The sequence below is a fragment of the Rhinatrema bivittatum genome, chromosome 4 (genome assembly GCF_901001135.1).
Source record: "Rhinatrema bivittatum chromosome 4, aRhiBiv1.1, whole genome shotgun sequence".
Lineage (NCBI taxonomy): Eukaryota > Metazoa > Chordata > Amphibia > Gymnophiona > Rhinatrematidae > Rhinatrema > Rhinatrema bivittatum.
The window spans coordinates 145,259,817-145,276,342 of NC_042618.1; the positions used below are offsets into that span (position 1 = coordinate 145,259,817).

The 16,526-nt window shown below is 42.7% G+C and overlaps 1 protein-coding gene and 1 pseudogene across 3 annotated transcripts in view; both read left to right on the forward strand.

Moving 5' to 3' along the window:
• Positions 1–16,526, forward strand: part of NPAS3 (neuronal PAS domain protein 3) — a 1,664,600-nt gene that overhangs the window by 1,200,358 nt on the left and 447,716 nt on the right. The gene's annotated exons all lie outside the window — the stretch shown is intronic.
• On the forward strand, positions 15,422–15,596 carry LOC115090168 (annotated as a pseudogene).

Below are 16,526 nucleotides of genomic sequence, written 5' to 3' on the forward strand. Positions count from 1 at the left end.
CTGGACCTCCAGGAACTTTTGGCCAGCTTGTGGGGGGCCTCCTGACCCCCACGAGACTTGCCAAAAGTCCAGCGGGGGTCCGGAAGGACCTCCTGCCGTCCAATCTTTTTCGTCTATGGCCGCCGCCATTTTTCGGCGCCATTTTGGAAAATGGCGCTGGCCGAAGACGACAAGATGCAGGAGCAGGAGCCCGTTCCGGACCGCTGCCGTTCCGGACCGCCGCTGGACCCGCAGGTTATTTAAGTTATTTGGGGGTGGGGATTTAATTTAAAGGGGGGTGGGTTTTAGGGGGTTTTAATGTGCCGGTTTTTCGATTTTTCGATTTTTCGATTTTTTAACGATTTTTCACGATTTTTCACGATATTTTACCCCCCCAAACGGCAACAATACGATTCCCTCCCCCTCCCAGCCGAAATCGATCGTTAAGACGATCGAGGACACGATTCACATCCCTAATTATTTTTATGGTTTATGGCAAAGTTCCAAAGTTTTGGCTTAAGATTCAGAATTTTATTGACTCTGTTTGGAAGCGCAGACTCCCTGGCGAGTCCAAGTTTTGGCTTTTTGGTATTTATGAGAGCGACTCTATGGTATTTAGGCAGCTCTTTTTAGAAAAAGTCTCATTTACAGGAAAAAAATATATATTGTGTTCTTGGCTGCGCTGCAATAGCCCTGAATTATCTCAAAGGAAGGCTAAGAAGAACAAACTCCTTACCTTTGAATATTTATCGGCAAAACACTCTTTTGAGTTGAGACGGAAAGCTGTATTCCAGATTTGGCATGATTATTGTCCAATCTCCCATCGATAGTGCACAACACTGTGCTTAATTTGTGAAGCCCATAGAATGTAAAAGGTAAACTGCACAGGGTAACTGTTGGCCTGGTTCTTATAAGCAGTGGGCCTCATGCTTACACTGAACTATTATTTTTTCTTTTTCTATTGATGAATGAGACATATGTACAGGTCCCTTTGTTTTGTTCCTGCCATACTCCCAGATGAGCGATGCTTTACTGGAGGCAAAGCTAAACTTTTCAAAATTAGTTTTAGTGTTATACCAAATAGCTGTTTTTATAGAAGGCCCACAGCTCATTTGCTCATAAGTTATTCTTTATTACATCATATCTCTTAATCTATACTTTATTATGTTGTAATTTCTTACTTTTTATTTTATTCTATCTTATGTTATTTTAGTATAACATATATTCTAGGGTAAATGGAGGGTGCCCGTTAACCTGTCCATTGGAAAAGAGTTCCCACTGAAGATGGGGGGAAATTTCGAACAGAGGGCTGGTCAAATCACTTCTTGTGGAATTGCTGTTATTGTAGTCACTCTCTCTCTCTCTCTATATATATATATATATCTATATCTATATATATCTATATCTATATATATATATATATATATACATATATATATAGTGCAAGCGTTCTGTATGGAAAGTTATCATTGTGTATACCATTTGTTATACTTCTCTCTGTGAAAATTCAATAAAAAGGTGATAAAAAAAAAAAAGGAATCATTCCTTCCGAAGGCTCTGATGACCTGGGCTGTGCACACATTTTTTGAGAGCAGACTTTGTCGTCGATGCAGCAAGGAGTTTGGTGTGCAATAACTGTCAGGCCTATACAGTAAGGACGCGGTAGAAAAAGTGTGGCAGTGTCGGGTGCCCACTCGTTTGCCACGCACACAGTTCGGATCACATACCACTCGATACAGTATTTAAATGGCATGCAAATGCAAGCCGCGTCCAAGAAGCGCAATCCATTTTACTGTATAGAGCGCTATACAGCGCCTATACAGTATCCTGGGTGCGCTGGTACCTGTCATTTCAAATGACAGGTACTAGGAAGTAGATCCCAACTTTAAGCAAAAGAAAAGGATCAGAGAAGTATCAGCCGGCCATTAACAGCAAGGGTCATGATTTAGCAAGACAATTCCCCTAGGGGAAAAAATACAATCAAATCAGACCAAAAGAAAAACGTATTAGGAAGGACCTGTTGTTTCCAAGCATAACCTAAACTCTTGCCTGCCCAACCTAAAATCCAACGCACCGGGAAAGCCACTCTTCAGATCGCGACTAATCCCATCACTGGAAGGACGAAAGATTTTTTTAAGCGTCCCAGTTCCTCTCTCCGCTATATCAATGCAGTCTCCTTTCTACTGCAATGCAAACAGTATTCTGAAAAATAACTTTCAAACCCAGGGTGGTAGAGCATTGTTGTGCTTGATAAAACCTGCACTCAACAGGATCGGGCAAACTTTCCCCCAGCCCCCACTCACCTGCCCTGGCTGCGTCCATGGGTGCCGGTCTCCGGAGCAGCCCCAGTCCTCTCGCCCCTCTTCCCGGGGGCAGCCGGCAGCGAAAGCGGCTTCAGCAGCCCGGGGCGGATCGGGCGCTCCCCATGCGAGGCGGCTTCCAGCAGCCCTCACCGGAGATGGTGCATGAGCGCACGCTGTGACCTCGGACGTCCAGCCGGGCGCTCAGATCACGGCGTGCGTTCATGCACCTTCGCTGCCATGAGCGCACGCCGTGACCTCGGATGTCCAGCTAGGCGCTCAGGTCACGGCGTGCGTTCATGCACCCTCGCCAGCAGGGGCTGCTGGAAGCCCGGGCTGCTGAAGCCGCTCTCGCCGCCGGCTGCCCCCGGGAGGAGGGGCGAGAGGACTGGGGCTGCTCCGGAGACCGGCACCCATGGATGCGGCTAGGGCAGGTGAGCGGGGGCTGGGGGAAAGTTTTCCCGATCCTTGGGCCGCATGCACATGCCCGCTGGATTTTGTAATCCGTGCCCAGCGCGAGCAAGGGGGGGTAAAGTTCTGCAGATTCGCAAGGCGACGCATCATGGGTTTCCCCAGTTCCCTCCCAGTCCGCTCCAATTAAGGAGCGGACTGGGAGAGAACTTCCCTACCCTAACCTCCCTTCCTCTTCCCCTCTCCTCCCCAACCCCTAAACTCTTTCTCCTACCTTTTTCAAATGTTATTCTGTTGCTTACTGCTCCATTGGAGCAGTAACAACTTGCGCATGCCTGCCGTCTCTTGCCCAGTACCGGCCGCCTCCAGCCCCGCCCCTCCCTGTCCCCCGGACCGCCCCTTCTCTTCGGCCCGGCACTTCTGCACATAAGACCCAGCCACGCACATAACCCCCGTTTTTAACGCGTGCAAGGGATTCAAAATCAGGCCATGTATGCACAGGAAAGCCTGTTGTTCGCATGTAAGTTGCATTTTGAAAATCAGGGATCAGAGTGCGTAAATGTATCTGTATACTTTATTGGGAACTGAGGTGAAGCATTCTGGGGGGAGGGAAGGAACAGAGTTGGGACTTACGCTCATAATTTGAGATTTAAAAAAAAATAAATATATATCCACATAAATTACCCTGCACAAGTTACACCCTCCTTGGAGCAGGTGTGACCTTTTTGCTAGGTAGTTTGGGTGCATACTCAGCCAGTTACTTGAATTTTCAAAGTGAATTTCTGCGTATAATTTGCTTTGAAAATACCCGGTAAAATGCGTGTATAAAAAGTACCCTGTAGATTCAGGGACAGTAACTTCTCATGCATATGTATGCGCATATTCCGGTTCGCACCAAAAGACACAGACATTTAACATCATGCGAGCATATATGTATGCATGGTATAAAATAGGCTGTACACGTGTACATGTGCTTGCAATTTTATACGGACGTGCACATGTGTGCACAAATGCCTCTATTGCGCAAGGGGGGAGATTTTAGTAGACACGTGCCAATGCAATTACCAGTTACCCCAGTTCGTCCAGGTAAGGGATAGGACTTCCTAACCCCCCTGGTTAAATAGCCTCCCTTTTACTCTGTTAGCACCAACCCTTAAAACCCTGCTGACTAGCCTAGATTTTTTTATTTTATAAACTTACATGCCATCCATAACAGTAGTAAAGTTACATGGCAGGGGAACCCAGCGCGCGCTTGTGCATGTAAATACTTACACGTTTCACGTTAAAGTCCCAGAATGCCCGTGTCCTGCTCATGCCTTGCCCAGACCATATCCGCGCCCCATCCATCTTTTCCAACTTCTTATTTCTGCGTATACTGGGAGATACACGTGTACACAGGAGGCTTTTAAAATCCGCTCAGCGCGCGCCGGCCAAACAGGCCCCTGTATCTCCCGGTTTTGGAGCACAACGGGCTTTTAAAATTCAACCCATAACATGCTTCTGAAATGTTCCCAAAACACCCACACCACCTCATGCAGCCAATTGAATGTACACTTTAAACTATGGATAGTTTTAGGCGACTGAAAATTTCATCTAAGCATATTCAGTCAATCCACCTACATACATTTCAACTAAGCTTTTGAAAATGTACCCCAAAGAATGGTGAGCTATGGGCAGAGAAAACTTAGAAATAGGGAGCTGATATGTGAAGAGAAAAGTTATGTAAATGCTATGAAGACTTCTCGGTCTAGGCATAGCAGTTGGCCCTGCAAGGCCTAATGCTGTAATTTTCTCTAACCATTTATAAATGAGTGGACTCATAGCATTCACTTGGTTTCATAAAAAAAAAAAATTACTGAAACAGACATTTAAGATAATGAAAAAGCATAGCCCAGTGCATTGCTTTGTCAGCGTTTTAGAATTAGCCATCATTGAAGATCTTCAGCATATGTAGAGTTCATTGCATCTTTCAGGGATTTCTTAAGACTCTAGTAGTCAGTGGAGATAAAAGAATCAAGGTAATGCTTTAACTTAAAATTTATTTTACTCTCGGATATTTGCATAAACAGCCATTGTTTTAACCAGCAATTGTTGTGTGACTTCTCGGATTCCCCTTATGATTTTCTCAGAGATTTAGTGCATTTGAATGTTGTTTTAAAAATGATTAATTAATGAGTGAGTTACCATTAGTGGTGGGGAGTTTTAATTACAAATGGGTCAAAATTCAAACATGCTAAATGCCTAAATATGATTCCTAAATATAGGGAGTTTTCAGCTAAAGTTAAATCTTATATTTTTGGCCAAAAACTGTGGAGTCTAAAAGTTAGGCTTCTAAATTTGGACTTGCAATTCATTTGTGTAGATTTAGGAGCCTAACAGGGTCATTCGTTATTTTGCGATGTGCCGGTATCACGCGCGATACTGGCCGCATCGTAGCGGTATTATTCTAATTAGGGGAAGGGGAGGAATGTGGATGGGGTTTGGGTGGAGTTATCTCTCGGCAGCGCTGCGGGCGATAATGTTTTTCACATTATCACTGGCAGCACTGTGGAGAAAAAAACCACACCTTTTCCCGTGGCACAGCTGCACCGTGGCGGGCACAGCTGCACCGCCGCAATGCAGCCGGTTGCCCACTATCACCCCTGCCCATTTTTTTTTCATACCGCCTCATTCTGCTATAAATAGAGCAGAATGATGAATCAAGGGGTAAGTTAGGTGTCTAGTACTGAAATTCGATGATAAGTGCCCACATTGTTTTCCCCATATAATGCTCTAGGTGACTTACAGAGTAAACATACATAAAATTCAAAAAACTTAAATACACAGTTAAAAAAAAACATTTAAACAAGTAAAATCAAATCAAATTAAAGCCCTTGTAGCCACCTACTTTTTAGAGATGTAAATTTAGCACCCTAGTGAAATCAGATGATTTAGATGCCTAATTACCAAAGACAGGCAGCCATTATATGATGATAATTCCTTTCCTAGGTAACCCTTTTGGGGGGAATAATGATTCCAAAGGGCCATAAAAGAATTTCTTTCCATGGGCTAGCTCTTCTGTTTTTCCCCAACTCTTCTTTCTCCCATCGGAGGATTAGGGAAACCTTGCGTGTGTGTGTGTGCTACTTTTGATATTCGGGACAGGTACCTGGACAAAACAGGCAGTATTCACTGCATGGGTGTTCAAAGTAATATTCACTGATATTGATTGGAGGAAAATCAATAAAGTGTATAAATAAAATGTTCAAATACATGCAGATGCCTCATCTTTGACGCAGTACAAGTTTAAATTATGTAGCCCTCTATGGAAGTGTTGATTTTTACTGAAACGTGGAACTTGTAATCCATCCATGATCTGTCCCAAGGGGGCTGGGTTAGCCTAACCAGGGCGGATGTCCCTTTTCCCCAAACGGTACACGATTCCAGGAGGGCACTCCCGATCTTCACCTGCCTGTGTCCTGTGTCCCAAGCTGGAAACTCCGGTTTTGGGGGGGGGGGGGTGTCTCTTCTCCAAACTCCCCTTTGAAAAATAGCTCTCACTGGACAAAGAAGAGGGGCAGCAGAAACACCTTCCTTCCCACAAAATAGAAAAAAAAAATCAAAAAAGGTTTCACTTGTTGGGCACTGCAACCTCCTCATGATGGATCAAAGGGGTGTACAGGTCCTTCATGCACCTCTGGAGAAGGGGTTACAGCCTCCCAGAAAGTGCCCTTCAAACCAGCCAAAATCCTCCCTTTCAGTCTAGGAAAAATTACAAAAATCACTCTGTTTCCCTCCAGCCTAATCCCAAGAACTGGCAGGGCAGTGTCTCTCCCTTCTTTTTCTTAGCTGATGGCCTAAGTCTGGAGAGCACTCTGAAACACATCCTTCCTTCTTGAAATCAAAACTGCACTGCCTCCTAGTCACATGGCCTGACCCCCTTCCCCTTTGTGCCTAACAGACTGCCGGTCCCTGCAAGCCTCTGGGGCAGGAGCAGAGTTGAATGGCATAGGCTGCAATGCAATTTGACTAAAATTAATTTTGGGTACTAGGGCCACTTGGTGGAAACTTCATAGTCTCTACATGTATTTGGGTCTGACTCTACATGCTAGTTTAAAAGAGCAGGTTAGCCTAGCTTACTCAAAAGTCAGCTAGGGGTGGACTATAGAATTGTAGGGTACACCACGCTTAACAAAAGGGCAAAGCTTTTGAATTGGGGGCTTGGCATGCTCCAAGATAACTTTTCTCCACCCTGTGCCTCTCACCCCAGTGTCGTGCTTGGGATTCCAAATGTTCTTGGAGTACCTCCGCGATGACCTGAGCAGAGGGTTTGAGAGCAGTTGGGTTCACAGCACTTGGAAGAAAGACCTGAAATTATAAAGGAAATACCTGTTTGTTAGAAATTTAAGCTCAGATTTTTAAATGCCCGCACGCGTAAAAACTGGGGTTTACGTGCATGGCCGGGCCTTGCGCGTAAACCCCGGTATGCGCACAAGTGACAGGCCTCTCCGAAGGGACGGGGTGAGGTATGGGCGGGGCGGGCGGCGGGCTGGAGCAGCGCTATCCTATGCTGTTCCGGGGAAGCGCGCGCCAGCAGCAGGCCAGTGCGCACAGATTACTTCTGCTCCAGAGGAGCAGTTAGTAATAAAACTTAATTGGAGCAGACTGGGAGGGAACTGGGGGAAGCCCAATTGCGTCACTGCACGTATTAATTGAAAATGCGCACCCCTGCGCCCGCCGCCCACACATGCGTGCACGTGGCCATCAGATTTTATAACATGCGCGCGCATATTATAAAATCGGTGCATCCATGTGCGTACGCTGGGAACCATGCGCACATGGACGGGCACGTGCTACCTTAAAAATCAATCCCTTAACGTCTCTTGTTAAGAAAGTATAGCAGTATGTTAACCCTATACGCTTGCAGGGAACTTTTCATCAAGGTTATTTTTTGATTGAATTAGGTGAAGTGCACCCTTAAACATCTGCTGATGAGTTAATTTATGCATTTTCATAATTGCATATATTCTCTAAATTTAGGATGTATCAAGCGAGGCACTGGTTAAGATAGTTATTTGACATGCACTATATGCAGTTAGAGCATTAGAATAATATCTCACAATCTATGCATAAGAGCTCTGTGAGATGTTTAAGCATCCACCAGCCGGATGTAGTATGAAGGACTAATCATCTGCATGCTCGACTGAACAATAGGCATGACAACTCAGTAGATTTAATAATGGCACATACTGTAATTCAGACTGGCTGTCTCGCAAACTCATAGGCTAATTTACTAAGCAGGGGTAATGTGTTAAACACTAAATCATTGATCAGTGTATGTTACAAATGTTATTGTGCGATACTGGTAACGCGGATTTCTGATTGCATGGGAAAAATCAGGTACAACAAGTGCTAAAAATTCATGAGCTGCATCACCTGCAAATGGCTTTACATGGATCGTGATAAACATCATTAGCCAGGTTAAGCCATGAAAGCTCTTGAGGTGTAGTTGTCTTCTTCAAAGAGCATCAGCAAGCTAAAGTTGTTGCCAGTGCTCTAGGACACCCCTCTGGTTGTATTTAAAGGGCAAGCTGCCCCAAGTTCCAAAGCCACCCCCTTCCACCCTCCCTTCCACATACATAGAAACATCCCTTCCTTTCCAAAACTGTCTCCCAAGAGTCAAGCTCTTCAGGCCCTCTTTCTCTAGCATCCCCCAAAAAGATGTCAATGTGTAAGCCCGATCCATGTATCTGAACCTCACTCCCCATGCAGATGCTTCTTATACCCAAGAGCCTCTCCCCTACATGCAGGAGACCTCAGATCTCTAATAGGGCAAGAGCGATCCCCAGTCACTCCTGCCCCATTGAACCTGTCCTCCAAAATAGCCCCAACTGGGCTTGACCATATAGAACCCCATGTACAGAGCATTTTTCCTATATACACAAAATAGGGGGGAAAAAACACTTTAGTACCTAGGCCCCATATTGTCAAAGGAATCATGCAGCCTAGGAAGGTCTGCAGCCTTATTTCAGACTGTAATTCACTTGTTAAAGGCCAAAGTTATCATTCCAACTCCACCTCAAGAAACATTCAAGAGCATTTAGTCAACCTATTTTATAGTTCTAAAAAGTCATGTTTTTTCAGTCAGTACTGGACAATCTGAAGAATCTAAATACATTTGAAAATGAAGTCATTGTTTTCAGTTCTACCCTTGGTTAAATCAAAAGTTTTCTATCTTCTCTGGACTAAGAGAAAACTTATTTATATATTTCTATTATTGAGTTTTATCAAAATATAGGGGTAGATTTTAAAAAGCATTTACTCGAGCAAAACTGGTTTTTGCTCGAGTAAATACACTTTACTCAAATAAGTGGGCTTCTCAAAATTGCTACAATATATGCCATTGAATTGTCCATAGGATTTACTCAAGTAAGTGCACTTTACTCGAGTAAATAGCTTTTGAAAATTGCTACGATAGTATGTCACATTTACATGCGTAACTCCTTTGAAAATGACCCCCATACTGTATGTTTTATGATTCAGATGGACATAAAACAGTTCAGAACACTTCCATTGAGCTTTAATAAGGGTTTCATTTCTCCTCTCTTCAGATTTCTTTTCCCGTGCCTCAATGATTTTCTAATCCAGGGGTGGCCAACTGTGGTCTTTAAGCGCCACAAACAGGCCAGGTTTTCAGGATATCCACAATGACTATACATTAGATCTATTTGCGTACAATAGAGGCGGTACATGTAGATCTCTCTCCTGCATATTCATTACGGATATCCTGAAAACCAGACCTGTTAGTGGCTTTTGAGGACTGGAGTTGGCCACCCCTGTACTAGTCAGAATCCTGTCTTCTTAAGAATTCTTGCAAGTCAGAACATGGTGCAAAGTGTGTTTGTCAAGATTACAGGTGCATTTTCAAAAGTACAACAATTTCATCTCAAGATCTGCATCGTTTGGTTGGAAACTTTCTCATGGCTTAAGGTCTAATAATGTTGACAGAATTTAGAAAAGATGGAAACCTTGGTAACAGACAAAACAACTGAAAAATCTACCTCCTGTAATGTCAGGGTAATGTCAAAGAATTTTGGGATTAATGAATTAAAGTGGTAAAGATGATACTGTGGACCAGACTACACTTTAGGCCTCATCAAAGTTTTCTGCTGCATGACTGGAAAGCACAAAGATGGGATCTCAGTTTACACTTGGAAAGGAATCATTGACATAGTGGTATCAGAAACAGGTTTATTTTTTACTTTTTATTTATTGCATTTTAAATTTCATACAAGCATTAAAGTGCAAAGAAAAAGTACTCATTTAAAGAAAAAAGGAAAAAAAAAACATAGTCAACAATCTTTTTAAAGAAAAACCACTGGGAATACTTCAGTTCATGTATTTAATTACAGATGGAAGCTAGGGTAAAGTCATTCTGGATGAATTCTCAACACAGAGTAATTGGTGAAAGGAAGACAAATTGCAACATATAAATCCATGCTCCATCAGTACCCATCTTGCCAGTTAGCTTCACCAGTACTCCTCATTGGGACAATGTAAAGTAAATCATTCATTGACTTTAGGGGAGAGCAGGTGGTTAGGCTGTCTTAAAATTGTAGTGAGGCCTACAATTTCTTACAGAAAAGAGAGTGGTGGAAATAGTCACGATAATAATATATATATACATTTAGAGAGAGAGTGAGAGAGAAGATCTTGAGAACTAACTAGGATTAACAATACAACAAAAACATATAAATTAAGTACTTTTTTATTATAAAAATATATCAAAATATAATTAAGCAAAAGATATTTTGAGAAAATAAAATTAAAATATCAACCCAGATTGAGGTAAGTTGTCTATCAAGCTATAATTTTCTCTTGAGGATACTTTATGTGACTCTCATAGGATATGGTAAACCAGCCACATAAATGCATATTCTGAGTGTAATGAGAGACTTGCAGCTTAGAATATACACTTGTGTTGCTGGTAGTCTTCCATTTATCCAACTGATAAATGGAAAGCAACACAAATTTTCATTTTCACACCCCCACATCAACTGTTTCCCAGGTTCTACATTCCCAGAAAATGGCATAGTTTGATGTGGGCTTAACTGAATGAGGAATACAGAATAGCAGCAGCAGTTCCAGTGATACTTTGGTGGAATCCATCGGCAGTCTTTTGTCTCTTTAGAAGAGTGTGTGTGTGTGAGAAGAACTGATAGAAAGATCTCTTATGTGGAGTCTGCATCCCCTGGTGGCGGAGGGGTTGGTTCCAGGATGTGCCGACTGCACAGCTGATTGGTTCTTTGTGTCCTCTGATGGAACCCTGAGATTACTCAGCCAACAGAGCATTGATTTTGCAAGTATCAGTACAAGAACATTTCAGATTTTTTATGGTTTTTTTTAAGTAAGCAATTCCCTGAAGCTTGCCATGTTGGATTTTTTAAATTTTTTTTTAACTTTCTATTTCTTAGGTTTTGACATTTGTAATCTCACATACGTATTACTAGAGTTTATCTATATGAAATGCATAATAAAATTAAAGTCAGAAGAAAATAATTATAACCTTGGAGATCCACAAATAAATGAGATGGCAATAAGCATAAGAGAATTAGAAAAGAATATACACATTGCATAGCAACATTCAACAAGTTATTATACACAAAAAAATTAAATCAGAGAAACAGCAGAGGAGTTATGCATCTCAGAAGAAATAGACCTGAACTCAGCAAACCTCTGAAATACTGATGGTGATGAATCTAATTTACACACAAAAATTGATGGTTGATTATGGTCCCCAAAAATATGCTGAAGATCATTATAAGTGATACAACGTTTAGCAGGTGTCATTGACTGGCAGGCTGGTGTCATAGAGAACCCTCACAGAGGTGGTAAAGGGTAGCAGGGCAGGACTGGATCTGATCTTCTGCCTAACCAGCCCCCTCCCCCACAGGTTGAGCCCCCCTTGGGTTCTGGGGAATGGTAGGACTTGTTTTCTGCAAAACATTATGGTGGAAGAGTGAAATGGGAGCTGTGTACAGGCTGGAAGCTGAGGGCAGGAACTGGCTGGATGCAGAGCACAGGCTGGGGACTGGATACAGAGCACAGACTGGGGCTGGAGGACAAGGGCAAGGCCTGGGAAACAGACAAGGGACTGAACTGAGCAGTGCAGGAATGAACAGGACCAGGACTGAAAAAGAACAGGTCTTGACACAAAGACAAGGACTAGATAGACAGAATAGGCAACAATAAACAGGTAAGTAGGGCACAGGGCTGGCTACGAGAACCTCGCAGGCCCAGAGGCCATAAGGTGTGGCTGGAAAGCATAGCAAGTAGGCTTGGGAGGCTGTAGAGCAAGGTCAGAAAGCCTGGAAGGACCCAAAGCAAGGCAAGAGGCCAAAAGAGGCCTCAGAGCAAGGTGAGAGGACACACCAAGAGAGGCCAAAAAGTAAGGCAAGAGGCCTGGGTAGGCCACAAGGCAGAATAACCAGACAATGCAGAAGGCCTGGGTAGGCTACAAGGCAAGGCAGTTTAATCGGACAAGACAGAGTAACAAGGTAAGGCTGGCCTAGTCAGAGAGGAGAGGTGACTCAGTGAAGAGGCACTGAGGGACTGGACAGGCTTGGTTAAGTGAGGCTGGGATTGAGGCATCAAGTCATCAAGAAAGTGGTGACTTGTGCAGCTGGGAGCAGGACTGGCTGAGGACCCCTGTTGGAGGGGAGGCTGCGTAGCAGGCGAAACCAAAACAGGGTATTTAAGGGCAGATATGGCCTCTATTTTAAGAACTATAGCATTTGGAAAAAAATCATTTCTTTTAAATTGAGTCAAACGAGAAACATTTTGGAACATTCTTATTTTGGAACCCATAAATTCTTTAGATTAATGGCAAAAGAAAGAACAGATAAAAAGGTTCTTGTCAGGTTGCAAGACTAGTGTAACAAAGAGAGTTGCCTTTGAAGATGCTAAGTAACCGTTGAAATCTATAGTTGCTGAGTAACAGACAATTGCAAGAAAGAGATAACCTTGGAAACAAAAATAGCCTTAGTTATTGGGTGCAATGCCTTGCGAGATCATTGTAAATATTGCTTTAGATAGTTATTAGTTCCAATCTGGAAAGGTTATTAAAACATGGAAAGTCAGTAACTCTAATATTTCATTGGCGAATAAAGTTCTAAAGAGCCATGGGCCGAATTTTAAGAGGTACATGCGGGCATAGATTTGTGCGCGCAACCCGGCGTGCACAAATCTACGCCTGGTTTGGGGTTTGCTCGTGCAAGGGGGTGCACACTTGTGCACCTTGCGCGTGCCGAGCCCTAGGGGAGCCCTGATGGCTTTCCCCTTTCCCTTCCACCCCCCCCCCACCTTCCCCTCCCCTCCCTTCCCCTACCTAACCTGTCCCCCAGCCCTATCTAAACCCCCCCTGATCTTTGTTAAATAATTTGTGCCTGCCTCTGGGCAGACGTAGGTTGCGAGCGCTGGCCAAGTGCCGGCGCACCGGAGGCCTCAGTCCCACCCCCGGACCGCACCACCTTGCCTACTTCCCGCCCCTTTTTTCAAGGCCCGGGACATATGCGCGTCGCCGGGCCTATGCAAAATAGGCTCGGCGCGCGCAGGAGTGGGTTTTCGCGGTTACATGCGTAACCCTTTTAAAATTTGCCCCCATGTTTCTTCCTGTGATCATACTTTCTTTCAGCATCAAGTCCAACTTTGTGCCAAATTAGTATTAGAAACAGCCAAAGATTGCACACTACCTTTTGGTGCATTCAGTTTTTCTTCCAAAGCTTGAACATTATTTATTTATTTATTTGTTTGTTTGTTTGTTTATTTATTTAAATTCTTTTTTATACCGAAGTTCATGGCACAAGTCATATCACATCGGTTTACTTCGAACGAGATTTAGATAGATTAAATTAAACAGCGAAGGATTAACCAAAGATTAATCAATTAAAGGGGGGGGGGGGAACAGAGTAAATGAGGAGTGACGGAGGTTATAACAGGGGATTAGTAGTGCAGAAATTGGAAACATATCAACAATATACATTATATGTTATAGTGTCTACCGGGTAGTATAACATGGCATGGTAGGGTAACCATTGACCTTTTTGGGGAATCGAACTGGCTATGAAGGGGTTGGGTCTGGGTTTAAGTTGGGTTGGGTCTAAATTGGGTTGGATCTGGGTCTAAGATCAATAAAGTTGATCTTATCACTAAGATCAACTTTATTGGGTAATGAATCCCTCTAAAGATCTTGAGTCGCTTGCCACATTGCTGATAGAGTAATATTTCCTGAATTCATCTCCTCTAGTCTAAGTCATGAACTCCTTGTGTCTTTAGCAGTGCCATTGTCAGCACAGAAGGTTTCCATAACCAGGATCCCTCTCTTTGCTTTGTATCAGTAATGCATCTGGGCCTTCAGCACAGGAGACTTTGTTGGGTGAGGAGATATCCAAGCTGGAACTCTGCAGTTCTGTTACAGTCTCAGCTCTTGCATTGTCCCCTGGTGTCATGAGAGTTGATATTTGGGTGCTCTAGGCTCCACTATTGTATCCACATCAACAGCTCCATCCACACTGGTGCCAGCACATGGCGTTTCTTACTTTGCCTACCAGACTGATAAAACTATCCATGAGTCTCACAATGGTGTCTTCTGAAGGCAAGGGGCTCAGAACCTGTTTGTGTTTTCGCATATCTGACAAAAATTAAAAAGCAGAAAAACTTGAAACACAAAGCTGAACCCTACGGGAGGGAAAAATGCAAAAACATCAGTGCTTTACCATTATCTCCATATCATTTGGCAACTGAGACTCTTTCTCACAGGAATATCTGGCAGTTTTCATTCACATGGCAATAGCGTTGTACTTGGATTATTGCAAGGCATTGTACCTTGCTCTTTTAGCCAAACTATTGCACAACTTGCAGTGAGTTCAGAGTGTTGCATCTCGAATATTAACTGCCAACTTAGTAAAAAAAAAATACTAAACCCATTTCAATGGCTTTTGCATTGGGTTCCTGTGAGCTTCAGAGTGCAGTTTAAAGTCTCATGCCTTTTGTTTAAGTCCTTGCAGGGCTTAGACCCAACTTATATCCAGGAGTGGCTGGTTCCTTATTCACCAAATCACCCTTTAATGTCTCCTGATAGCTGTCTCCTGGAACTACCTTCTGTTACTATGGTGCAATTATGCTGTACCATGAATCAAATGTTTCATATGCCCTGTTATGATCGTGGAATAGTAGGACGCTCTCTCTTCATTCATTGACTGTGTGGCATGTCATCGCTCTTTGAAGCCAACTGTTTGAGCAGGCATTTGAATCATGAGTTAGGCTTGTAGTCCTTTATATTTTTGTTCATTTCTTCCTTTTTGTGGTATATTGGATGGTTAATTGATAAAATGAGTTGATTCTATCCATTTTTTTGTTTTAACTTTAGCACTTGGGTTGGGGATAAGATCTCCTATGGCCTTTTGAGCCTTGATGATGATCTTTATGTTCTGTTTATGTATACTACTGCAACTTAGTTCTGAATTTTGTTGATAGCGATTTTAATGAATGTTATCTGTTTGTTTTTTGCTTTTCCTCAATTCAAACACAACGACATGAATATTTAAAGGCGTTAACACAAGTAAAAGTAGCATATATCATAGCAATTTCTAAAAGTCCATTTATGTGCATAACATCTTTTTAAAAATCACCTCCACAATGTTTTTTATTGAATGCTATCTGACTGTATTATTTTGCTGGGAAATGAGTAAAAAATGCGTTAAATGAATGGCGACCATCACATCCAAAGGGTCATGCAAGAGCTTGATCGCCCTTGTTAATCTCATAATAGATAAATGCATGTTGATGACACCAGGTGAACAGAACAACACAGACTTGATGGTAATCCGAGGAAATAGCATAATATTAGAAATCTTGTAACAAGTATAGCATCACCATAGAGTTCAGAGTTAAATCCGTATCCCCAAATAAAGAATGACCTGGACTGAATGAAGAAACGTGCGTCTTTGCTTTCTTTTTCTGCTTTCTTTTTCTTTTTCGTTACAGTAAAAGTTTTATGATTAACAAAGTAAAAAAAGGAACCAGAATTGAGGCAAGATAGTTTTCATTCTGACAAGGAGCAGAAAGTTTAAGGAAGCTTAGAGAGATTTCTTTTTTTTTTTTTTTTTTTTAGGAAAAATAGAACAAGATTGATGCATTCCTTGATCTAAAAATAGATTTGGACACACTTCAAAAGAAATCCTGAAACCTGAAATCTGTTCCATGCCTCATTAACTACAAAATGTATTTTATTATATTGTACAGTATAATTAATAACGTATTCTCGCTTTTGTCCAGTGGATGAAAAATAGATCATTTTCATCGTGATTGTCGCTTGCTAAGTTGATTGTGAATAAAGACTTATCTATAACTGTCCAGCATACCCATGAAGCAGCTTCAGGAAGTAAGCAGACAAGTTGTCCCTGGATTATTTATCTAAAGAGCTCTTTAAAAATAAAAATAAAAATCCCATTATCTATTTGGCTCTACTGTATAAAGTACATATTGTTCAGTGGAGCTTGCAGCTGGAATGCCGATTTGGCTACCGCAGCAGTAATGAACTGTGCTACTGTCATGCAAGAAAGCCTGAGACAAGCACAGAGGATCCTTAGTTTGGGGGGGGGGGGGGGGGGGGGATGGGGCAAGGATAGAGCCAGAGATGAAGTAGAGTTTGCGGAACTGCAGCAGGTTGGGGAAGGGAGCAAACTACATCAACCTTGGGTAGTTATCAGCCAGCATTAGCCTGGGTTTCTACTTTTAACTGCCTGGGAAAGATGATGGTGGTAAAGAATCAGCAGCAATCTGCTGCCTTTTAAAATT